Source organism: Grammomys surdaster, unplaced genomic scaffold (assembly GCF_004785775.1).
Source record: "Grammomys surdaster isolate TR1022 unplaced genomic scaffold, NIH_TR_1.0 126131, whole genome shotgun sequence".
NCBI classification, from domain to species: domain Eukaryota; kingdom Metazoa; phylum Chordata; class Mammalia; order Rodentia; family Muridae; genus Grammomys; species Grammomys surdaster.
The window spans coordinates 5,057,338-5,072,996 of record NW_021620939.1 but is presented as its reverse complement, the minus strand read 5'-3'; the positions used below and the strand labels follow the sequence as shown (position 1 = coordinate 5,072,996).

Here is a 15,659-nt window from a genome sequence, read left to right as displayed (position 1 = left end):
CAGGGGAAGGAAAAAAAGTTGCCATGGATTAGGTGAGCCATAAAAACGTGGACCTGAGAGTGGCCAATCAAACTAAGAGCAGCCCAGATGAAACACAATAAGTAATAACTCAGGGTTATTGATAGGAAAGTAGATTCTAACAACATACAGGGTAGTATCTGCCCAGTTATCTTGCTGTTTAAGGCTTATTGTAAATATAAAGGTTGTGTGTGTCTTTTTCTTTTTTTTTTTCCGAGACAGGATTTCTCTGTGTAGCCTTGGCTGTCCTGGAACTCACTCTGTAGACCAGGCTGGCCTTGAACTCAGAAATCCACCTGTCTCTGCCTCCCAAGTGCTGGGATTAAAGGCGTGCACCACCACTGCCCGGCATGTGTGTGTCTTTTATCTGGGAACTAAATGGCCAAAGGCAGGGTAGAAACCTTGGGTCCGGATTAAATAATTTCTCCAACATGAAATTAAGCAGAGCAACTCAGAAGAGGCTAAGAGAGAGAGGCCAAGTTGAATCAGTCAGGTTGAAGAGGAGTTTTGAGCCAGAGCAGCTGAGTTAAACCAGCCAACAGAGTTAAAGAACTAGAAAGGATGAACTTGTTCAGCAGCGAGTCTCAGAGATTGAAAACATTCTAGGCTTAGATTAGATTGTATTAAGGCTAGAAGCTTCCAGAACTGGGTTAAGGTTAGCAGACAAAAGTAGTAAGATTCTGAGATGACAATTACATCAGGAGAATAAAGATGATTGCAGGCATGAGTCATCTTGTTTTCTAGTGTTCTTCCTTTCTCTCCTCAGAGCTCAGCCTCTCCTTTTTTATCCAGAGGTTCCTCATTCATGTCACATGGAGGAAATGTTTGTTCTACCACCTTCCCCTAGAGCATCATTATATCTTTATTTTCCCTTCCAAGCATGCTTCCCCCCCCCCCACACTCATGCTTTTGGTTAAGACTTCCTCATCCTTTTCTTAACATTAAAAGTAGACTATTTATTTATTCATTTTTATATATGTGTCTTCCATGTGTGTAAGTTCACACGTGCATGCCTGGTACTCTCTGAAGTCAGAAGAGGGCATCAGATCCCCTGGAACTGGAGTTCCAGTTATAGATGGCTGTGAGCCACCGTATGGATACTAAGTATCAAACCCAGGTCTTCTCCAAGAGCAACAAGTGCCCTTAATTACTAAGCCATCTTTTCAGCTCCAAATTCCTTATCCTAAAACTCCTTACCCTTCTTTAGCAAGAGTTTTTCCTTTTTTTTTTTTTTTTTTTTTTTTTTTTTTTTTTTTTTTGGCTTTTCAAGACAGGGTTTCTCAGTGTAGCCCTGGCTGTCCTGGAACTCACTCTGTAGACTAGGCTGGCCTCAAACTCTCGAACTCAGAAATCCACCTGCCTCTGCCTCCCAAGTGCTGGGATTAAAGGCGTGCGCCACCACCGCCCGGCTTGCAAGAATTTTTCCATTGTTCTACATTTCCACCTCCTGCCAGAGAGCCTCTGCTTGCCTCAGAGAGATCTCTGCTGGAATTAAAGATGGGTGCCAACGCTATCTGGCTCTGTGCGCGTGTGTGTGTGTGCGCGTGTGTATGTGCATGTCTTTAATCTCAGCACCATGGAGGGAGAGGCAGAGGCAGGCAGATTTTTGAATTTGAAGCCAGCCTGGTTTAGTGAGTTCAGGACAGTCAGAGTTATAGAAAGAGACCCTGTGTTAAAATAAACAAATACAAACCAACCAGTAAACAAAATAAAAGAGAAATACAAATGGGTAATCATAGCTGCTGAATGTGAACCAAGATGATACAGAGTCTTAGGATTTCTGTTACTGGGATGAAACACTGTTGACTAAAGCAATTAGGGGAGGAAAGGGTTAATTGGCTTACAATTCCACATCGTTGTTCATCATGTAAGTAAGTCATGAAAGCAAACCAGACAGGGCAGGAATTCGGAGGCTGGAGCTGATGTAGAGGCCATGGAATGCTGCTTACTGGCTTGCTTTTCATGGCTTACTTAACGTGCACTCTTTCTTTTTCCTTTGAGACAGGGTTTCTCTGTGTGGCCCTGGATGTCCTCATGGTCCCTTTATGGATCATTCTTATGGAACTATATTCCCAGTTGAGGTTCTCTCCTTTCAGATGACTGTAGCTTATTGACATCAAATTAGCCAGCATAGACAGATTTCCTTTTCTGTCCTCCACTTTTGCGATAGAGTCTTGCTATATAACTCAGGCTGGGCCGGGCGGTGGTGGTGCACGCCTTTAATCCCAGCACTTGGGAGGCAGAGGCAGGCGGATTTCTGAGTTCGAGAGTTCGAGGCCAGCCTGGTCTACAGAGTGAGTTCCAGGACAGACAGGGCTATACAGAGAAACCCTGTCTCAAAAAACCAAAAAAAAAAAAAAAAACCAAAAAAAAAAAAGAAAAAAAAACCCACTTAGGCTGGTCCAAAATTTACAATCTAGTGTGGCTAGCCTCAAACTAGTGATCCTCCTGTCTCATCCTCCTGGGGTTTATAGGCATGAACCATTAACCCCAGCTCCGGGAACAGATTTCTGTTTGTCACATTTTATAAATTAAATTTCTCAAAAGAATTTTTGGACAGAGTGCTTTATTTGTTTTAGGACATGGTTATAAGCATGTGCTCTGAACTCTTCCCCTCTTTAACCCTCCAGCTTTCCTTTTCCATCTTTGGGGTGGGATGGTCTATAATTTTAACACTGTTGATGTAAGGATTAAATAAATAACATCTGTAAGATATATAAAGCCTTGCCTGGCATGCCCTCTTCCCAGCATCTAGCACATTGTTCAGAGTAAGATTGATAGCTGGTAAATAGCTGCAGAACGGGGGATGTTATGGCCTCACTCCCGTCCCAGGCCTTGAATACTGAAATGGATTAAACAATGTCTCCCAGGAGACTATAATCTGGGTGATATGAAATGTATGCAACTAGAAAATGGGGGCGGGTAGTCCTTACGCCAGGGTGTAGCTCATAGGTAAGGTTGCTTTTCTAGCATACACAATGGCCTTAGGTTTGATCTCCAGCATGGAAAGCTAAAGCCACTATTTTAGAGGAAACAGACTATGTCTTGCTGGTCATGGTGGTGCAGTTAATGTATACCAGTAGTCCCAGCTACTTGAGGGACTCAGGTAGAAGGATTGCTTGGGCTTACAAGTTCCACACCAGCCTAGGCAACGTGCTGAGACCTTCCCCCAACCCCCCTTTAAAAAACCCACAATAAAACTCAAGAATGGGATTGCTGGCATATTTGTTTTATTATTTTATTGGGTTCTTATACATCTACCCCCCTTCCAATCCTCATTCCATCCTAATCTCTCCCAACTCCCCAACACTGGGTAGGAGAGAAAGAAGGTTAGAGGAGAAAGGGGGCATAGACCTCTATACGCCACTTCCTGCTGACCATGGGGCAAGTCCAGTCTTTGTCTTCAGAATATCCAACAATCTAGCAATAGTGAACACAACAGCAGTGGGCGGCGGCAGTAGCTGCCTGCCACAGGCCCTCTTCTCTCGGGGCTCTTGAATTATTTATACCCTTCTGGGGCTCTGGCATTTATACCCTCTCCAGTGTCCCCAGAATTAAACTATCTGTAGCTATCAAAACCCATGCTCCTCCCCTCCTCGACCCGACCGAGCATGAGACAATCATAGTTAAGGACTGTGGACAAACTGAAGCAGCCCCATATCCCCACACATACTTGGGATTTAAACACAAACATATTCATATACATATATACCATACATACATATTCATAGTGGGTGGGTTTTTTTTTAATCAAAACTCACTACAATGAGATGGCCGTTGAAAAAAATAATACAATTCTCTGTCACATTTAAACGTGTTTTAGAGGGACAATGGCTTTGGTATTCAGAAGTGGGGGTGGGCCAGAAGTCTAGCTGGTGTAGGCACTACTTGGGGTTGGGCAAAACACAGGAAAAGAGGAATTCTTTCCCCGCCGGCAGGTGTGAATTCATAGCAATGAAGGCCAAGCTCTGTCTCTCCCTTCTCTTCCCTTGTAGGGGTTGTGGGACCAAGCTATCAGACTATCAGACTGGCATAAGAATGTGTGAAGAAAACAAAACAAAACAAACAAAAAAAGAATGTGTGAAGCAGGGCATGCTCAAACCCCTAGAATCTCAGAGGTCTGCAACGGTAGGAATGGAGCTACCCACTCCCAATCTCCAGTGACTGCTCTTGAGACCATCAACTGAGAGGACCAAGGGTACTCAGTCACTAGTCACTTAGCTTAGCACCTGGAGTTCTTCTCAGTTCTAATGAGGTACCTAGATAGCCTTAGCCTTTGGCCAGTGACCTTCCCTTCCTGGATGTTCTCATGCCCTTCCCCCAAAAGTATATAATCCCTGGTTCAACCCGAATAAGATGTATGCATCTACATCCACCCCCAATAAAGCAATGTGAACAAGGAGGGATTGTCTCAGAGAGCTGCTTCATTAAAGATCGTCCCCGGGAAGGCTTTTGCCTAAATAAGCCTTGACATAAAGACTCCAGAAGAAGACTTTTCTTTCTTCTCCCGCCCCTCCAGTACTGCAGCACTTGCTCTCAATCGGACTGGATCCCTGGTTCCACTTTCGCCTTCCTGCCTGATGTGCAGATGCCCTAAGGGGAAATGTGGGCCAGGACCCCAGTTCCTGATTTTCTCTCCAGGTGGAACACTGGCAATGTGCGGGTACTCAGAGGAGACCGGGAACCACTGCGTTTGTCCCAGATCCCGCTTTCCCCTTCTGGTCTAGCTGTGGACTCCTGGACTTTGCCCTGTCTTCTCTGGGCAGGCGTATTGGCAGCGCCCAACACTTCTGGCAGACAGGCAGAACTCGATACCACACTCCCCTCCAGTCTCCTCTTCTCTCTCCTTCCCTCCCCTCCCCGCCCCGCCCGTCCTCTCATATTTGGCGGCCTTTCCCTCCTCTCTCCTCCGTCCCCTCCCCCTCCCCTCCCTTCTACTCTTTTCTCTACCCTTCCCTTTCCTCTCCCCCTCCCCTCTCCACATTCCTGCTCTCTCCCTCCTCCTCTTCCTCCTCCTCTTCCTCCTTCTCCTCCCCCTCCTCCTCTTCTTCCTCCTCCTTCTCTCTCCCCCACTTTCTCTCTTGCCCTTCCCTTCCCCTCCTTTCTCTCTTCCTTTTTTGAGATGGCTAGCCTTAAATTAGAACTTCTCCTACTGTTGCCTTCTAGGTATCAGGATTCAATTTGAGTTTCCAAAAAGCCTAATCCATTTTAAATTTCACGAGGAAAACAAAGTAAAACTTTCTCTCTCTCTCTCTTTTTTTTTTTTTTTTTTTCGAGACAGGGTTTCTCTGTGTAGCCCTGGCTGTCCTGGAACTCACTCTGTAGACCAGGCTAGCCTCGAACTCTCGAACTCAGAGATCCGCCTGCCTCTGCCTCCCAAGTGCTGGGATTAAAGGCCTGCGCCACCACTGCCCAGCTCAAAGTAAAACTTTCAAAAATAGATCCACTTGACTAAGGCAAGGAAGAAGGTCCCAGCTCTTTTAACCTTACTTGAATGAAGATCCATCAATAGACACCTATATGTATAATCATTCTGGGGATGCATCCTGATCTAATTCACTTTCATACAGATGAATTTGAGGAGATCACGAACCCCAAAGATGACAGTGAAGATATAACATCATTCAAGTAGTCAGGGAAGTTCCAGCAGGCAAAACAGTAGTGATGTTTCAGAAGAACAGTGGCTTCCTGGGAAGAAGGAATAGAAGAGACTTCTATCACTAGGGGAGCCATTTTTGGTTCTTGTTACTCTAAGCTCAGCTATGGAAGAGAAATAAGTTCTTCACATAAGCTCACATGAAGAGAGGTAAGGCTTCTTTCCTGAGCCTCTGGCTAGTCTTACCAGTTTCATTTTTATCCCTATGGTCCTTTATGGGACTATTATCTGTACATATTTATCCCTATGGTCCTTACAGGACTATTATCTGTACATATTTAAACTTTTGTAATTTTGAGAGATGGTTCTAATAGATGGGCTGGTGCCACAGTTTTTAACCCAAGAACTCGGGAGGAAGAGGAAGGCGGATCTCTAAGTTAAGGCCAACCTGGTCTACAGGGCTATACAAAGAAACCTTGAGTTAAAACCCCTACAACACCACAAATAGAAAGAAAAAAGAAAGAAAGAAAGAAAGAAAGAAAGGAAGGAAGGAAGGAAGGAAGAAAAGAAAGAAAAAGAAAACAGCCCAGGCTCTGTGACAATCCTCCTACCTCATTTTCCCAAGTGCTTGGACTTCAGGCATATATTATGGCAAGTTTTTTAAACTTTTCAACTTTTATTTTTTTGAGTAAGGTTTCTATGTGTAGCAGCTCTGGCTGTCCTGGAACTCCATCTGTAGATCAGGCTGGTCTCAACTCACAAGAGATCTGTTTGCCTCTGCCTCCAGAGTGCAGAAATGGCACCTGGCAAGGGGAAGGAAAAGAAGGAAGAGCAGGTCATCAGCCTTAGCCCTCAGGTGGCTGAAGGAGAGAATGTATTTGGTGTCTGCCACATCTTTGCATCCTTCAATGATACCTTTGTCCTTGTTACCGATCTTTCTGGCAAGAAAACCATCTGCCGAGTGACTGGCGGAATGAAGGTAAAGGCTGACCAAGATGAGTCCTCCCCCTGTGCAGCCATGTTGGCTGCCCAGGATGTGGCCCAGAGGTGCAAGGAGCTGGGCATCACTGCCCTGTATATCAAACTCTGGGCCACAGGAGGAAACAGGACCAAGACCCCTGGACCTGGAGCCCAGTCAGCCCTCAGAGCTCTTGCTCGCTCTGGGATGAAGATTGGGCAGATTGAGGATGTCACCCCCATCCCCTCGGACAGCACTCAAAGGAAGGGAGGTCGTCGTGGTTGCCGTCTGTGAACAGGACTTCTCAAATTATTTTCTGTTAATAAATTGCTTTGTGTAAGCTAAACAAAACAAAACAAAAAAACAAAAAAACAAAAAAACAAAAAAAAAACCCGAAAAGTTTAGGCCCAGGCAAGATAGTACATGCCTTTAATCTCAGGAGACTGAGGCAAGGAGATTTCTGAGTTCAAGGTCAGCCTGGGATAAAGCAAGTCCCAGATTCAGGTGTGGTGGTACACACCTTTAATCTGGGCCACACCTTCTGCTGGAGGCCTACATAAGGATATTGGAAGAAAGAAGACTCTTCTTTGACTGCTTGCACTTACTTGCCAGCACATCTGTTAGAACCTACTTCTACAGAAGACCAGCTTAAACAGCTAGCCTCGTGGGACTGAGCAACTACTAGATTCTTGGACTTCCCATCCACAGCTGCCCATTGTTGAGTTAATTGGACTACATACTGTAAATCATCACAGTAAATTCCCTTAATATAGAGAGATATTCTATTAGTTCTGTAATTCTAGAGAACCATGACTAACACATCACCTCTTCAACTCTTAAAACCAAGTTTGCTTTATCTGTCATCCAAGGGAGTCCCTACTAGGAGGACAATGGAGAAAATGAAGGACTGACCTCAGGCTGCAAAGGGAAGTAAACCAGGTTTGAGGCATGCTTTGCCCATTTACAGCCCGGGATTAAGTTGTTCTTACAACAGCAAAGAATCTGAGCATGCAGTTCTCTAACCCATGGTCCTGCTTTTCAAGAGACACTAGAATGGTTTTAGACATCAGAACCCATTTGTAATGTCCAGAAAGATAATCTAAATGAAAATGTATGTGTACAAAGTGATTAAAAACTTCAGGTGCAAATGACTGCTACTCAGAGCCTTTCAGAAGAGTTAATGGGGATAAGGGAGAAGGGTATCAATGAGTGTCAGAAGTCAAGCAGATGAGTGAGAATGGAAATTTGAGAATATGTCATATTTTTGTTGCCTTTTTTGGGGGGAGAGTATCTGCAGTATATCTAAATTCCCAAATGATAGTTTGGGAAAGCACACTTGTACTTTGATAACCTAATCTGTTCTGAAAGTAGCCATTTCTGATATGTGGAGTTATGAAAGCTCAGAATAGAGATTGGCTTGAGAAGGGACTTTTTATACTCTTACAGGAAACTTAAAAGAAAACTTTAAAAAACCAGACCCATTTACCCAATATTTTCATCTTTCACCCATATTTACGGGGGGTGGGGAGAGCCAAGGGAATGTAGAGGAAAGAGACAATAATACAGCTCATGAGAAAGTACAGCGTACTTGCTAACAGTCTTCAACTTCAGGGAGAAAAATCCTGTAACCTTAACCTGCGTTTAAGTGTCAGCGATCCCCTGCTCTGCATTCCTCACCTCCCCCAACTCAGCCGCCGCTTCTGCTAGTCTTCTAGATAATTCTGAAGACAGCTGCAGCCAACAGGAACCCGGGGCAGGTATTGATGAAGAGAGGATAGAGCGAGAATTACAATGGCATGCACCAATTCAAGGGAGAATAACTTCTGTTGGAGGCGACAGCTGTAGTAACAATGACTATCGACAGCACCTGCAACGAACTTACACCTCATTATCCTCACTATCTCGTTCCCGGTATATTTTGACGCTATTCCAAATTGAGGAGTGTAGGACTCAGACTCATTTGTACTGATTAGTGTGTGTTTTTGGTAGTTAGTGAATGCAAATTTATTCAGTTGACTCTGCTAATTCCAGGCCGGTTCTAGCATGGAATTGTTTTTGTTTTCGTTTTATTTTGGTCTCACTTATTCCTGAAAAGGTCCTCTGTAGTAAATACACCTTATTCACGCAAGAATCACCGTTTAGTGTCGTCTTTCCTTGGGAAAGAACAACAGGACTCACAGCGGAACTTTGCTACGGGTGGCTTGTGTTCCCGTCCGGGTGGCCGGGTGAGAGGGCCGGGAGGGGGAAGCTTTCTGGCGCGGACCGCGAGCGGAGGCTGAGAGCGCCGCCGCCGGAGAAGACCGACCCTCGGCCAGAGCCAGCCTGCGGCGCCCGGGCCTGGCTGGCTGCTTCCCGCCTCAGCCGCTTCTCCGGCTTCTGCCGCCGCAGACACCGTCCAGGCGGGTGCGGCAGAACGCGAGGTCCTACGGCCCAGCCCGGTCCGGTGCGGCCCGGATCCGTGGCACGGGAGGTGAGAACCCCTGCGATCCCCTTAGTCCCTGCCGGGGCCGCTGGGACCCGCAACAATGGGGACGCGGCCAGAGTCCCCGGCGTGCATCAGCCTAGGGTAGCAAGCTACTCCTGGCGGTTTGGGCCTTGGGGGAGCTGGATCCGACCTGGGAAACTCCAGCGACTGGAGGCTTGGAGGAGGTCTTGGCATCCACCCGGGACTTCAGTGGCTTGATATTTGGGGATTTTGTTGTCAGGAAAGACAGTCGTAATTACCGCGACTGAACTACAGTGGCTATGTGCTCTTGATTTTTTTTTTTTTAAATAACACCAGCACCTAGAAACTGACCATACCGTGGCGTGGTTTGAGGGAGAGGGGTTGTGGTTCGAATTTTAGGGGCTTCTGTGGCTTGGTCCCTAATGGACACAGGAGTGCGTCTCTGTACTCCCTCAGGCGGTCTGAGAATGTTAGGCTGGGTCGGGTTTGGGTAGAAGAGGCATGGAGAGTTATCTTCTCTGAGGTAATAGGTGACTAGTTCCTGGAAAGGCACGAGCTTAGTTGGGCACAAAAGAGTTGAAGCTAAGAGCTAGATAGATCTTTCACGGCTAAGATGTATCTGAGTTAAGAGTGGTTCTCAGGTAGGAAACTTGTCATAGGAGTAGTGTTAGCTGCCTTGGATTAGGATAAGGCCGATGCGAGCTGAGGAGGGAGGGAGAAGATGGCCGGCAGCTGCTGGGGTCGAAGAATTGGCTTTATGTGGGTCATGCTGGCTGTCTGGGAGTAGAACAAGAGCACTTTGCAGAGTGGGCTTCCTGATAGAGAATGACCTCTTACTGCGGGGGAGTGTGTGACTCAGATCTGTTAGATTACTGCTCTTGCTGGCGGATGTGGCTGACTGTGTTGGTGCCTGGACTTTGAAGCTGGAATGGGTATTTGGGGGGGCTTAATGAATTTGTTCCAGAGGAGAGGACAGTGTGGACCTTTCCTTCTTACTCCAAAGGCAGCATGGTGGCTGTCGCTGGCAGTCATTTAAGTAAGGAATTTCTTAGTGGTATTTGACTTTAAAGCTTTTCTCTGTTCATTTTTTCCCCTTTTCCCTCTTTTTGAATAGTGACTCATACTTTGTTTTTAGCACTGTGGCTATTGTTTGTAATGATCCACAAACTTAGAACCCATAGTATGTTGTAATTCTTGGAGCTTTCAGTACAATTCTTCTAAGTCCAAACTAATGTAAAAGGCTTCGTTATCTTGTTTTTCTTGTATTTTAATATATGTAACTATAGAGAAGGATGTGAAAAAATCATATCTGCTACTCAAAGCTCTTTAGACCCCTAAATTCACAAAATTTCATTATCTCTTACTGTCATGAAGTGATTACATTGAATCTGCTAAATCTTTGTCATTATCATTTCAGTATCCTTGCTCTGAAAGGATATTATCTTCACTACAAATATTATCTGTGTTCAGTGCTTTTGATCTGTACTTTATGTTTCCATGCTACAGTCTACGTACGTCATGAGAGGCAGTGTGTAAACTCCTGCTCGGAGTCTTATATAGCCTTGTACCAGAGCTTTGCATGCACTATTCAGGAAGAAGTTGGCCTGTTATTTATGTATGTTAAAGGGAAAGCTATATGAACAAAGCCACATCAGGATCAGTGCACCGTCTGCATTTATCTCGTGTGTATAGGATGTGTTACCTAGTTGCAAGCTAGTATTGTCAAGCAAGAAGTGAAGTAGTTCTTTGTGTGCCTGTACTGATAGTTCTAATTCTAGGAATTTTTTTCCCTTAAATTTGAGAACAGTTTCTTAAATTATTATTTGCCAGGGCACGGTGGTATACACCTTTTGTCTAGCACTCTAGAGGCAGAGGCAGGTGGATCTCTGTGAATTTGAGGCCAGCCTGGTCTATAAAGTGAGTTATAGAACAGCCAGGGCTGTTTGTTATACAGAGAAACCCTGTTTCAAGAAAAAAAAAGATTCATTACCATTATTATTTTAAATTTGCCTATGTGTGGGTATGGACTTGTATGTATGTGAGTGTGTGTGTGGAGGCTAGAGGTGTTGGTCTTCCAGGAGCTAGAGTTACAGGCAGTTGTGAATCGTGAAGTGGGTGTGGGTCCTCTTCAAGAGCAGTACTTTTAACTGCTGAGCCATCCACCCTGCCCAGAGTTTTTAAAACTCCCTTTTGAGACAGTCTTGGGATTCGCTATATATAACAAGGTGGCCTCAAATTCACAGAAATCTGCCTGCCTCTGTCTTCAGGTGCTGGGCTTAAAGATATGTGCTGCAATGTCCAGCTCTGGTTTGTTTTTTTTGAGAAAGGATCTCGGACTGTAGCTCATGTTGTTGTAGAAATCAATATGTTGTCTAGACTCCAGCCTGGCTTTGAACTCATCCTTCTCAGCCTCCCAGTGTTGTGATTACCGGTTCATACTTTGCAAGTGGTTTGTTTATGCATAATCTGGTGATCTGTTACCTTGCACCAGCAGCTGTGTTAGGCAGCTCTATAGTGGTGATATTTTGACATTCTAATAGTGCTAGTGTATAGTTAAGAAGCGGTGACTCAGGCATGGGAGAGTTTTATTAAATATAGCAGTTAAGGTTTTCTTGTTTGTTTTTATTTTTTGGAGACAAGGTTTCTCTGTGTAGACTGTGGTGGCCTCAATCTCAGAGATCCTTCTGCATCTGCCTCCCTAGTCCCTAGTGCTGAGATTAAAGGCCACCAGTTACCTGGCTTAACTTTTTTTTTTTTTTTCAAAATAGCACATTGATTTCCAGTAATGACAATTTCGAGTCTTCACATGTTTCAATGCAAAAAGCTTAGCATATATTCATTGTGGTATGGTATTGATTTGTGTTATTTTATTTAAATATACTTGTTAACTTTAAGTACTTCTGTAGGGGGAAAAAGCCAAAGGGTAAAACATTTGTTTCTGTGTACTTGAGCGAATAGTGATTTACAAATATTATGTATGTATTTAGGTCTTTAAGGATGCCATCACATTGTAGCTTTGAGAGAATGAAGGCTTTGCTTACTGTCTATTGATGGCTTGGGGTACTGTCCCCTGTGATAACGGAAATAAGTTGGGGGTAAGGCCTCATCTCTTAATTTGTCCTATATCATGTAGAGTAAACCAAAGTTTTTCCTTAGTTAACCTTCATCCTAGTAAAAATTTTTCCTTTGCTCTATTCTGTTTTTGTGTCTTGATGAAAAATAAGTTTAAAATCAAGACACTTAGATACTAAATACTTCTAAATAGAGTTTTTCTCTCAACTGAGATTACTTGGTGAAAGTTAAAACCTGTCATACATTGCTCTGAAGGCAAGGTGATTACTTCAAGTACTTTTTGCTACTTGAATGACTCTAATTCAGTTTTAAAGATATTTCTTTCTTGTTGCTTTTGAGACGGAGACCTCATGTAACCCAGGATTGCCTATAACTCTGAATGTTTCTGTTTCTAAGTCACAGTTGCTGGGATATCAGATATTTGCCATATCTGGCTAGACTTTTCCATTTCCTTTAGAATACCTAGTACAATGAGAAGAACAGCCCTTAGGAGTCATTCTCCCTTTGCCTCTTTTGTCTTTGTTTTGAGATCACCCAGGCTGGCCAGGGTCTCATGGAACTCAGATTAGCTTCAAAGTCTTATATAGTTGATGACCTTAAACTTAAGACCCCCGACTTTACTCCTGAATACAAGGGTTACAAGTGTGTACCACACTCTGGTCATGCTGTGCTGGCAGTCAGACCCAGAGCTTTTCCTATGGCAAGTAGCACTCTACCAACCAAGTTGCATCCCAACCTTTACATTTGCTTCTTGCTTGCTTTTTTATTTGTTTTTGAGACAGGTCTTAACTATGTAACCCTGGTTGGCCTTGAACTTGCTATTCTGCTTTAGCCTTCCAAGTGCTGGGGTTACACACATACACCACCAAACTGATATTTCTTGCCTTTGACCCTAGGAAAGTTTGTGTGTGTACATGTGCATATGTATGCATGTTCCTGTGTATATGTGTGGGTGTGGAGGCAAGAGGTCAACCTTGGCTACCTTCCTTAGGTTCCAGCCACCTTTGGTTTTTTGTTTTGTTTTGTTTTGTTTTTGGTTTTTCAAGACAGGGTTTCTCTGTGTAGCCCTGGCTGTCCTGGAACTCATTCTGTAGACCAGGCTAGCCTCGAACTCAGAAATCTGCCTGCCTCTGCCTCCCAAGTGCTGGGATTAAAGGCGTGCGCCACCACTACCCGGCTCCACCTTGTTTTTTGAGATATGGGTTTCACCAGGCAGTCGCAACACTCAGGTTTGAGACCAGAATGGTTCCAGGCTGTTTCAGAGCAAGTTCCAAGAAAGCCAGAGCTACACAGAGAAACTGTCTTAGCAAAACAAATCAAGGACCTGGGGAGATGGCTCATACGTTAAGAGCACTGGTTGCTCTTCTAGAGGACCTGGATTCAATTCTCAGCACCTACATGGCCCCACACAGCTGTGTTCCAGTGGATATGATATACTTGCACAGACATCCACGAAGGCAAAGTAACAATGTAGATAAAAATAAAACAGAAACCAACAAAACAGAACAACAAAAAAGAAGGAAATAGTTACAGAGGCCAGACTATTGGTGGTATGTTGCCTTTGATCCCAGCACTCAGGAAGCAGAGGCAGACCAATCTCTGCATTCAAGGTTACCCTGGTCTACAGAGCTTGTTCCAGAACAACAAGAGTCTACAAAGAGAAACCCTGTCTAAACAAACAAACAAACAGAAATAATCCCAGAGATGGAGTCTCTCACTGACCTTGAACTTCCTTAAGTAGGGTAGTTTAGATGGCTAGCAATCTTGGAGATCCACTTTCTGTCTTTCCAGTTCTAGGATATCATACTTAGACTTTATATGTGGGTTCTGGTGATAAAACTCTGGTCCTTGAGTTTGCTCATCAATCTCTTTACCAACTTGACTGTCTCTCTCGCTCCTTGTGCAAGCTCTTAACCTCTCTAACCTACAAGTTGTAGTGAGGAATGGAGATGAGGGTGTAAGTATTTTATAGATGATCAGTGCTGTTAATACACATGAAGCCAGATGGTGGTGGTGGCACATTCCTTTAATCCCAGCACTGGGGAGGTAGAGGCATGTGAAGTTTTGAGGTCAGCCTGATGGAGTTCAGAACAGCCAAGGCTATACAGAGAGACCATGCAAATTAATATGTATCACTACCATATAAGGGCTGCGGCCACACCACCTTTTCTTCCTCTTCTTTTTTTTTTTTTTTGATGAGACAGGTTCACACAATAGCCTACACTAGCTTTGAACTTACAGCATTTCACTACTTCTGCTTCTTGAATGCTCAATTGTAGGTGTCAGCCACTGCACCTGGACTCAGGAGCTGCTATTCTAAGTAATGATAGTCAAATGTAGCTAGGTGTAGTGTAGCAATGAGGGACTCAGTTATCTGGTCTAATGGAAGGCAAGCTGTGTAGTGTGCATCTGCTGGTGCTCAGATGGCAGGAATCGTTGAGATTGTTTTTTTCTTTTCTTTCTTTCTTTTTTTTTTTTTTTTTTTTCGAGACAGGGTTTCTCTGTGTAGCCCTGGCTGTCCTGGAACTCATTCTGTAGACCAGGCTAGGCTCGAACTCTTGAACTCAGAAATCTGCCTGCCTCTGCCTCCCAAGTGTTGGGATTAAAGGCGTGTGCCACCACTGCCCGGCGAGATTGGTTTTTTCTAGTACTGGCAAGTAGGAGCACATAGAGCCTCAAGGTCATTATTGGCACTTCTAGATTTTTCCCTGGCAATTTCTGTGGAGAAGCAAGAAGGAAACTACTTGGCATGCTAAATGTAGAATTTAGCACTCTGTTCAGACGTGATTTTTATAGTTTGTTTTGTTTAATATCAGTCATTACTTTGTGTGTGTGTGTGTGTGTGTGTGTGTGTGTGTGTGTGTGTGTGTGTATAGGAGAAGGGCAGAGGGGTATCAGATCATCTGGAGCTGGGTTATAGGCAGTTGTGAGCTACCTGATGTGGGTGGAAATTCCAACTTGGGTCCTCTGCAAGAACAGTATGTACTCTTAACCACTGAGCCATCTCCACAGCCCTTAGACAGGCGTTAGATGGGCCTAAGGTTACAGGCTTTGTTAGAGAATTATTCAGATTGATCTGTCTGTCTGTCTGTCTGTCTTCTCTATGTAGCCCTGACTATTTCTGGAATTCAGAGATCTGCCTGCCTCTGCCTCCCAAGTGCTGGGACTAAAGATGGGTGACACCACTGCCCAGATCAGTTTTCCTGACTCAGTTTTTCAAAATTCCATTAATATTCAAGGGGAAAATTAAGGAATGATCAGAGTGATTTGAAATAAGTGACTCCCCCCCCCCTTAGTGGAATCATCCCTTCATTTGAGAGTGGTCTTTGATTCCAGTTAAGAGTAAATAATGTTTTTCCGGCTTGGAAATCCCATGATTATCTGGCATGTCTGATTCAACATATTTTAAAAAGATCTTTTGACCTGGCCTCTCATATCTTTTAGTTTCTCTTCTACTGTAATTACCCTGATACCGAGTTACAATAAAGTTATAAGTGGTTTCGAGACTGAGTGATATAGACTTTTCAGAGGCCTAACAACTCATTGTTACCATATTCAGAAAGTAAGAT

General features: G+C 44.2%; 1 protein-coding gene and 1 pseudogene across 1 annotated transcript in view; both read left to right on the top strand.

Annotated features, from left to right (window-relative positions):
- Window positions 1-6,410: 6,410 nt before the first annotated feature.
- On the top strand, window positions 6,411-6,912 carry LOC114611987 (annotated as a pseudogene).
- Window positions 6,913-8,961: 2,049 nt separating this feature from the next.
- The window catches only part of Rad54l2 (RAD54 like 2), a 99,391-nt gene continuing 92,693 nt past the window's right edge, over window positions 8,962-15,659 (top strand). Inside the window, exon 1 of the mRNA XM_028756631.1 lies at window positions 8,962-9,042. The gene's annotated coding sequence lies outside the window, so the exon portion shown is untranslated. The remainder of the gene's footprint in view (window positions 9,043-15,659) is intronic.